Source organism: Theropithecus gelada, chromosome 6 (genome assembly GCF_003255815.1).
Source record: "Theropithecus gelada isolate Dixy chromosome 6, Tgel_1.0, whole genome shotgun sequence".
In the NCBI taxonomy this organism is placed as follows: Eukaryota; Metazoa; Chordata; class Mammalia; order Primates; family Cercopithecidae; genus Theropithecus; species Theropithecus gelada.
The window spans coordinates 118,744,191-118,752,383 of NC_037673.1; the positions used below are offsets into that span (position 1 = coordinate 118,744,191).

At 43.7% G+C, this 8,193-nt stretch overlaps 1 protein-coding gene across 5 annotated transcripts in view; it reads left to right on the top strand.

The window, feature by feature from the left end:
* Positions 1 to 217: 217 nt before the first annotated feature.
* Positions 218 to 8,193, top strand: part of SNCAIP (synuclein alpha interacting protein) — a 146,628-nt gene continuing 138,652 nt past the window's right edge. For 4 of the 5 annotated variants that reach the window (XM_025389234.1, XM_025389236.1, XM_025389237.1 and 1 more), the window contains exon 1: positions 218 to 433. The gene's annotated coding sequence lies outside the window, so the exon portion shown is untranslated. Of the gene's footprint in view, positions 434 to 594; positions 1,063 to 8,193 lie in introns of those variants that run through there. The other variant, XM_025389233.1, reaches the window with a different exon arrangement.

Here is an 8,193-nt window from a genome sequence, read left to right on the forward strand (position 1 = left end):
GAGGGAGGGGCGTGGGCCGGGCCGGGGGCCCAGCGGGGAGGGTCACTGTCAGTCAGGCCGAGCTGGGCTCGCTGGCCGGGGGGCGGCCGCAGGGGCGCAGCGCAGCCTGAGGGCGCGGCAGCCCCAGCAGCCTCGGCAGTGGCAGTGGTGGCCGCGCCCCCGTCCCCGGCCGGGCGCCCGCGCTGCGTTCCGCGTACCCCAGCGCCGGTTCCAGGCGGCGGCCGCCCAGGCTGCCCCCGCCCGCGCGCGCCCGTTGGGGGGCCCAGGGAGCTGCGCCCGCGGCCGGGCCGCATTGTGACGTAGCGGGGCCGCGGCAGCGCCTCCGCCGCTCGCCTGCTCCCGCCGAGGCTGTTCTGCTCCCGCCGCCGCAGTCCGTCCGTCGGTCCGTCAGTCCCTTCACGCTCCTGAGCCGCCGGCGCGCGTGGCGCCCCGGGTGAGTCCAGGTCCCAAACGGACCCCGCGGGGAGGCGGGGGGCGAGGAGCTGGCGTCTCAGCCTTTCCAAGTTTGCACCAGGCGACCCTGGCGGTTGTCGCCCCGTGCTCCCCAAGCCCGGGGCCCCCTTTGTGCCGCGAGTCTCGGCTGCTTGGGACAGCAGAGGCGTCTCTGCAGAAAGGGTTTGGGGGGAGGTCTCTATAGTAACAGTGGTGGCGGCAGCGGCTGTTTTACTGGGGAAAGGGGGAAACAACCCCCGCCTCGGTTTCCAAAGGATTGTTCTTTTCATTTGCCTGCCTCATGTGGTTCTTATTCTTGCTGCCACCCGGGATCGTATCGCAGGCAGGGATGGGCAGTGCCGCGGCTCGGAAGAGCTGAGGTAAGGAGGGGCGAAGTAATAGTAATAGCGACGGTACTAACAACGGTAGCAATAGCTGTAGAAGAGGGACGTCTGGTGTTGCTGCCGCCCCTCGCTCATCAGCACGGGCTCCCCGACTGCCCTGTCCAGCCCGGGCTCCGTCAGCCTCCCTCTAATGCTGTCCTGCGTCCCAGGCTGGTCCGCGTCAATTTCAGCGGGGACTGTTTCTCCCTTGGCCTTCTCTCTTGGCGATGACTTTCATCTGCAGGTGGTAAGTGGGGTGAACCCAATTTTGGCTATTGTCAAAGGCCACATTTTGTTTATTTCATTTTTACGAAAAGAAAAGAGGGAAAATTATGAGCCATTACTGGCAGCCATACAGTTTCCACAGGAAATACTAGCATTCTTTGAGGAACACGCTACTGCTTGCAGCGAAGAAAGTCTTAGGAAACAAAAAGGCAACAGCATTGTTGCTCATTTTCAATGGACCTCTAGGAGGGGGGAAACGTGTTGTTTTTTCCTGTGGTAACGTTGCTTTCCTTGGGAAAGTTAATTAAGGAAGCATTACTGTCGGTGCCCCTTTTCACTTGCTGGAGGCAGGGTCCGATTCCTCTTGGCTGTTACTGACAAGTGCCCATCAAAGAGCCCAGAGGAAGAGAGAACTGCTGCAGGACAGTCTCGCCACACACCACGTGCCGTGGAGCCTGGCCAGGGTGCAGTTTGCAAAATGAAATAAGGGCTGTCTGGGGAGGTTTATGAGGATTACATGTGTGCAAAGTATGTCAGTTCTCCAAGGTGTCACTCTAAACACGTAATTTTCAAGCACTACTTTCGTTGCTGAATCTGCAGGAAGGGAAAAACCTAGTTTTCTTTTATGGAGCAGACATCTCAATTGGGAATGGGTTGAAATCTGTATTTCATTTGTACATATTGAAAATTTAAAAGGCAAAGAACAAGGTGTAGGAAAGCAGTATGCTAATGTGTACACATCTGGGAGAGAAAGTCTGTTGGCTGTTTCTGATGCATCTCAATGTTAAATTACATTCAGCATGGTTAGAGTACAAGGAGACACCTTTAAGGAGTCCTCAAGACTATTTGAAAGTTGCTGTATTTTGGTACTGATCGCGGAAGTCTCTCTAGAAAGGGAGTATTAACTGAGGATTACCCATAACTAAATATGTATGCATTAACAGGTCTGGAATCAGAAAGTAGAAGATAGTGCTTCTCTTAAGAATCTTTTGGACATCTCAGAATAAAATACAGAATGGGATTTTGAAAAGAAGGGGTATAATTTTGAGTATAAATTTCATTTTCTCCATAGCAAGCGTTTCATGAAGAAAGGTTACAGATAGTAGATTTGAAATGATGCTGCATTCATGAATTTGACTGTTACCATTTGTTGATATCCAAAAGGAAGTGACTAAAGCAAATGCATTTCTCTGTCTACTTTGTCACAACTTTGCTAATTCCAGACAGTTGTTCTGGTGCAGGTGTACAGTGGAAATGCAAGCCAAGAAACTGTGTGTGCTATTGTTTTGGAAGAAATTGTAGCAGTACTTTACTGCTCTTAAGGGAAACCCACACAAACATCTAATACAAACAAATGATCCTTGATATTATCAGAAAAAGCCTGGAGCTGTTTTTCTTGCCAGACGTAAGGCATGTCTTGTCAAAAGAGGAAATCTCCCAAGGAGCAGGTGCATCATTATAGGAAACACAAGGGAATTTCTCTTTTAAATGCAAAATCTAATTGAATAGCAACAAGAGAATCAGTAACACTCTTAGAATAGAAGCTTTGTTTTTGGCAGTTTGTCAGGTTACAGTTGCAAACCACATAGGAGAAATATGTGTCTTGGGAGAAAAATGATATCCTGGTGAAAATCAAATAGTTGCTTCTGTGAAACTTTTACCCTTATGTACTTATTTCCTTGCGCCCATTTGATTTCTATGCAGATTCACTTGCAGGAAGTTATTTATGGAAAATGAATCAATAACTTGTTTGCTTATATCATATATACTATGCATGATTTTGCACTTTACGGGTTAGGTAACTAGATTTTATATTTTATGGTTTGCATCTTAGCTGTTTTTTACATTTTTGAAATTAATGATCAAAATATGTGTTAAAATAATTTTTAATTGATGTGACTGACAGCTGGGCCCTGGGAAAGTACTAACTGATTCGTAAATAGTTATTGTGCAATTACTTTTTGCTTATATGTAATACAGCAATATAAAATGCATAGTCTTTTCACAAGGAAGGTTTTCATGGGAAATAGGACCCATGGAAAATTAAATGACACAAAACATCAAAGAACACATTTCATAATCGAGTGCCTAAGATGCTAAATAGTAATTGAAAATCTCTGAGGAGAGAGTGATCAAATTAGCTTAGATGTTATATCAGTTTCATTGCTGGATAACAAATCCCCACAAAATGCAGTTACTTAAAATTGCTACTATAGCTCATGATTCTGGTGGTCAGCAATTTGAGCTGGGCTCAGTAAGATGGTTCTTCTGCTATTCTTAGTTAGGTTCCCTGCTGGTGGTGTAATTGTGAATGGCTTTACTTATATGTCTGGCAGTTATCAGACTGTTGGCCAGGGTAACATAACAAGTGGCTGGGATATGTACCTCCTGTTCTCCGGCAATCAATCCCCTCACCTTCTTTACGTGGAAAATCAAACAGTGTTGTAAGAGCAGCAAAAGAACAACCTGCAATGCAAAAGCAACTTTAAAGCCTCACCTTGAATCACATTAGCTAATCTCCCATTAGCCATATCAAATCAGAAGGTTACACCAGATTCAAGGGGTATAGAAAGAGTCCACTTATGATGAGAAGGAGCTGCAAAAAATTAGAGCCAGTTTTTGTGATCTACTACATGTTTGAGGATACGTGTATCTAGCAGGTGTTTTCTGCTGAAAATAATATGTTAGGAGAGCATATTGGAGCCTACTTATCAATAGCCCAGGATTTAGGTTAAGGAACTGTCCAGTAAATCATTGTCCTGCATTTTTTTTTTTCTGTAAACCCCAGGTAGAGGAAGTATGACACAATGATAATAAATTTTAGTCATATCCTTCCGACAGTGGTGTTGGGATGGTTTGGAGACAGGGGGCTGGTGGCAGGGTGAGCTGGGCATTGTCAAAAGTTGATGGTTTTGACAAAAATGGAGGCAGGAAAATTGGAAAGGGATCGATCTGGGAGATCCCGTATTTAGGATGAGGTGACTGATTATAGGGAGTTAGTAAAAGCAAAAAGTCGAAATCATTCTGAGGTTTAAAAACACTTAAGTGACTGAAAGAATGATTGTGCTTTTGTGAGAAATAGAGAAATCAATAAGTGATTTATTTGGGGGCAGGAGAAAAATTCAGTTCCAGAAAGTTTGATTAAAAGAGATAAATTGAATGTGAAAGTACTTTATAAGTTGCAGAGTAGGCTATGAATGTTAGCTATTGTTTAGTGTTTAAATCACAGTGCTCTATTGTATACAGTTAAGTTTCTTTAGGTGTATAGCAACAGAAAACAAAATACAACCTCAGGGATTCCCTAAGATGTCAAAGGGAAGTCAGAACCACTACTCTCAGGATGGAAACAGAACTTACCTAGGGAGTAGAACTGATGTTCTTTCTCCAAGGCACAGCTGAAGGTCTGCCCTTAGAGTGCTTTCCTCTTAAACTGAGCATACCAGGCAAAGAACACCTTTGACTTAATTTGAGTGCCATGCACACTCCTGAGCCAGTAGCACTGACTAACAGCCACACCAGGTCAGTACACAATGTGAAGTGGGTAAGTTCACCCTTAAAGGACACTGGAGCACTGCTATCAGAAGTGGAGATGGACACAGGGTGACAAGACCAGCAAATGCTCACCCCAGATGAACACTTGAAGACTCATTTCGGCCTAGCCATGGGAAGCAAGAGGTAACAAGGCAGGAGGTGACAACTTAGGCATATTTCCATAGAGTATAGGTGCGTGAATAACAGTTGAACCCATGCTCGTGGTGTAGTTTTCTTGTGGAAAATAAAGAAAAGAGGGTCTGGCACAATGCTTCATCCAGACTCCTTCATAAACGTTAATGGATGTTTTATTAGAAGGGAGAAGAATTCTAAACATGTTCTGTTCTGTCTTTCACCTAAAACCTCATGCAAGGTGCTGTTTCATCAGCCTCATTTTATGGCCAGACTGAAACTCAGGTGGTGCCCTTACCACGAAGTGCAGCTGTTAGGCCAGACAGAAACACCTGGCCTCTCCAACTTCACACAATTAGTCTGAACAGCATACACAGCTGCTCTTTATGGAACGGCCTTGGATGGACCAGCTCAAACCAAAGAATCCGTTTTTATCATTTTTATTGCACAAGTCTAAAACCCCTGAAGATACTCAATAAATGTTAATTGAATGAGTGGATGTGCCATTATCTGGTGCAGTAATGTTTTTTAAAACGGTCTGGTCTGACTTTTCATTATTAAGTGTAGAGTTTGCTATAAAGTCCCTAAGTGCCTTTTGTAGACTTAAATGTTTTAAGGTACTCTTGTCACAGTAATGTAGGTTTTTAAAATCCACCACTCATAAAAATAAACTATTTTTTCTTTATTGAAACACAGTTGTCTTTAATCCTTGTGTTTGTCAGGACACTTGGTTGCAAATCACAGAAACCCAGTTTATACTTACTTAAGTAGGAAAGGGCATATACTGGCTATTATAAAGGAAAAGTTCAGAAAGGATCCAATTCTGATTTCCTCTTTTCTTCATGGTGGCAAAATTTTCATCTCTAGCTTTAGTCTTACCCCCTGAGAAAAAGAGAATTCAGGACTAACTTTAATTAGACCACTTTGATCACATGCATATGCTTGAACCAGACCCTATGGCTGGAGATTTGGACTATGCCACTTGACTTGGCTTTGATTATGAGACCAGTCCTGGGGGCTTTTGAAAGGGGAGAGTGATATGTGTGAGGGCAGGTGGGAAGGAGTATATGGGAGTGAGGGAGGTATATGGGAGACTAGTCAGCAGAACTCTTCTGAAGCATATAACCTGAGAGCAGGGAAGGGGTAGTTTTTAAAAGAAAATATTGAAAAGAAGAGATAGGAGATGATGTGCATGCAGAAACAGCAGATATCTATTAAATACGATTACACCTGTTTTCCATGACAGGCATATCATCCTCTCACTACACCCCCAAGCCAGAGACCTGGGAATGATCTCGATCTGACCTTCTCCCTTTCTTCATCCACCTAATCAGTCACCAAGACCTCCAGCTCCACTTGCTTTCATGTTTCACTCTTCCCGAGTCACCTCTACAAATGCTGCCTTCAGTCTCTCAGCTTTCAATCCATCCTCCTCACCGCTGCCTGCTTGCTCTTTCTAAAGAATAGATAAAATTGAATTATATAACTCCCTGCTAAGAACCATTCCAAACCTTGTCGCAGTCCTGGAGAAAAGTCCAAGCTCTTACCATGAATTCCAAAATTCTCTGCAAGGTGAGTCCTGACTCCTACTGTGGGTGCAGGGGATGGGTAGGTGCCAGTATGTTCAGCAATGCCTCCTTCTAGCTGCCCATATTATCTCCATGCTGGGCTGACATGTATAACTTCAAAGTCTTTAAATGCTTCATTGCATGTGCTTTTACATGTTGTCTCTGTGGAATATTGTTTCTTCTTTCTCAAACTATGAACTATTAAACATTTACTTATCCTTCCAAACTCATCTCAAGTGTTGCTTTTTCAAGGAGCCTCAGCTGAACATCCCCTCCCAGCCTCTCCCCACATCACACTTTATCTTGTGGTATATATGACCTTGGATATACATGTCTGTCTCCCTCTGTAGATGAAATGTCTCAAGAGCTGGACTGACTTCCTTATCTTTGTGCATCCTGTGCTCGGTACAGTGCCTTGCCCACCATGTATCTCAATAATTTTTAAATAAATGAAAGAAAAATGTGCGTTGAATCATTCATCTTTCATTTTTCAGGTGATTTTCTTTAGGTATATTCTATTTGCTTTAACTTGATTTTCACATTTGCCTTTAGGATACTGGGACATGAAGACAGGTTTTCTTTGAAACTGCTGCTCAGACACTTTTTCAACAGTTTTCCCGTTGGTTTATATACTTATTTATTACTTGGTCACTCATAACAACCTTAAGGAGGAGGCTGGAAAATATCAGTGGCCCAGAGTAAATCTCTAGGCTAAAATCTATGGGTCAGAGACCAGATGAGGAATCATTTTCCCACTATCATCAGAGAGGATATTTAATAGTTAATATTTATGAGGCACTCTGTTTTGAGTACTTACAAGATGCCTTACAATTACTTTCTTATTTAGTTCTCACAGCCCTAGGAAGGAAGTGTTACTGTTATCATCCTTTTTTTTTTTCACAGATGAGGAAACAAAGATTTAGAAATTTGAAGCAGCTTGTCTGCCACTAAGCTCCTTCTTCCTGATGACTGCCAAGCTGCCAGACCTCACCTGAGTTGTTGGGGAGTAGAATAAAGCTTTGATTGGGCTCTTCCCATTCATTTGTTATGATTTTTGTTGTTCTTCTTCTAAGATGAAGTAACCATCATCTTGAGAATAAAACATAGCTGCCTTCTTTGGTCATCAATCTCATATATATATATATATATAAACTATGGAAAAAGATGTCTTTAAAGAGATAAGGGCTCCAGTACTATTGTTGAAATTAAGATCAATTTCTGACTTACAAATTCCAATCATCTTCCTGTGATACTGCTGCTGCCAGAAAATAAAAGCATCCTATGGAAGTTATACTGCTGCATATAAAATGCAGGCCTCTCGAGGAGGCACAGAAAAGCTTGGTTTTGAGAGTCATCCACAGAGCTAGTCCATAGATAAATAAAAGGAGCTAAACACTTTGGAAGCCACAGAAGCTCAATACTTCTTAAACTGTTTTCAGTCTGAGAGCCTTAAGAGCATCATATGAAAGCTATGGATTCTTTCATTGGAGAGAAAGGATATGCATGCATGCCTCACTTTGTATTTAATTTTAGGGATTTCAAGGATCTATTGAATCTCATCTGTGGATTTCCCGGAACTCCATGGACTCCAGGTTAAAGATTTAAGTTTTAAGATTTTTAAGATTTTTCCTGGCCGGGCGCGGTGGCTCAAGCCTGTAATCCCAGCACTTTGGGAGGCCGAAACGGGCGGATCACGAGGTCGGGAGATCGAGACCATCCTGGCTAACACGGTGAAACCCCGTCTCTACTAAAAAATACAAAAAACTAGCCGGGCGAAGTGGCGGGTGCCTGTAGTCCCAGCTACTCGGGAGGCTGAGGCAGGAGAATGGCGTGAACCCGAGAGGAGGAGCTTGCAGTGAGCTGAGATCCGGCCACTGCACTCCAGCCTGGGTGACAGAGCAAGACTCCATCTCAAAAAAAAA